The sequence below is a fragment of the Crocuta crocuta genome, unplaced genomic scaffold (assembly GCF_008692635.1).
Source record: "Crocuta crocuta isolate KB4526 unplaced genomic scaffold, BGI_CrCroc_1.0 scaffold128, whole genome shotgun sequence".
Taxonomy (NCBI): domain Eukaryota; kingdom Metazoa; phylum Chordata; class Mammalia; order Carnivora; family Hyaenidae; genus Crocuta; species Crocuta crocuta.
Window position 1 is genome coordinate 497,345 of NW_027532232.1, and position 1,663 is coordinate 499,007.

The 1,663-nt window shown below is 46.1% G+C and overlaps 1 protein-coding gene across 3 annotated transcripts in view; it reads right to left on the reverse strand.

The window, feature by feature from the left end:
* Positions 1-1,663, reverse strand: part of TCAF1 (TRPM8 channel associated factor 1) — a 55,386-nt gene that overhangs the window by 40,421 nt on the left and 13,302 nt on the right. The gene's annotated exons all lie outside the window — the stretch shown is intronic.

Consider the following 1,663-nt stretch of genomic DNA (forward strand, 5'->3'; position numbering starts at 1 on the left):
GTTAGAGACGTGCACTTCTCTATTCGTGACCAAGGGCGAGGCTGAAGAAGTGATAGGAGATTATCCAGTTCTTAGGAGGGGCTTAGGTCTCCGTTCAGTTGGGGGGAATGTACTTGACATACTGCCAAGGGGGAAATAAGAGCTGCAGGAAGCTTTGGACTATGCTTTCGTTAAAAACAAACAAACAAAAAAATAGCCCTTTACGTATTCGTATTCGGGTGGGAGAAGGCAAGCTGCGTCTCTACCTGCTCACGTGATTGCCCTGAAGTACAGCGGAGGGCGACTTTCCTAGAGCCCTGCGTTGTTCCATACGTTACTTCTGCAAGTGAAAACTGAGATGATACGTCAGACAATAGGTAACCAGAGTTTATGCATCTGTGTACATCTCCGCTCCTATTTCTACCTGGAAGTCGTTTCCAAGAACCAGCTGAGAGCTGCCCGTCCCCTCTGAATTGTGAGCTCTACTCTGTCCGGTGACATCACCTCCCTCAGGTGCTGGCCGGTTCTAGCATGTGAAATGCAGGGAGGTGCAGCGGTTCAAAACTCAAGACTGTCACCAGATGCCCTGGATTCAGGCCTCAGTGCTACCTACGCTTCACAGGCTGAGTGACTGCCCGAGAGTTAGTGTGCACTTCAGGTTTACCTGTACGAGGCGGATGATGAAATCAGTACGCATATTACAGATCTCTTAGAAGGCTTAAATTAGGTGAGTTCTTAGATCGGTAAGACTGCACCAGTGCTTTTTAGGGAAAATAACTATTCAGGCTGTGCTAAGATTCAATTCTTCATGTTTCAGAAAAATGCATCCGAGTCATATTTCCTTTCCCCAACTCCCTCCAACCCCCTTTCCTCTTTCCTTTCTTCTTTAAATCCTCTCCCAAACTGAATCATATAAGCAATAGCCAGTAGGGGGGTGTGGGCAGGTGAGCTCAGTGGCATAAAACATATGACAGGGAACATAAAAACAAAAAAAACATAAAGCTGGTAACAGAAATCAAGAGAACCTCAATTCCGGCTCCTGCCCAGTGAAACGCCACCTGTGTGACAGTGAGCAGCGGGTCCTTTATCGCCCAGATAAAGGCTCAGGGCTCCCAGATGATCAAGGAGAAGGACTGGAGACTCGCTTGCTAATAAGTCCCTTTCCAGTCGGAAATGACAAGACTAGAACACCATAAGGCAAAACCCCCAGATACCGAGTTTCACGAAAAATGTTGAGATGCAAAACAAAAACGCACCCATTGCTTCCATAAAAATAAATACAATAAAAGTACAAAAATACACATGAGAAGGATAGAATCTAACTTAACATCTAAGGATGGACACGAGATTTGGTGGGGTAAGGATTTTCACTGTCAGGTTTTGTTCTTAGAAAGAAGACACACACACACACACACACACACACACACACGGCGGGGGCGGGGGGAGAGCAAGTGCGCTGAAGCGAAGGTAATAAAATATTCGCATCTGACAATTCTATTATTGTCTATACGTATCTGCAGTTTCGGAACATTTCATTATGAGACGTGGTTTTAAAAGGGCATAAATTCCTGGAGAACAAGAATGAAGCACGGAAGAAATAAGGGCCGGAGTGGTGGAAAAAGAGCAGAGCCAGACACGGAGATGGAGAGACCGCAGGGAGTCCTCTTTGGAAGAAGTCTGTCTC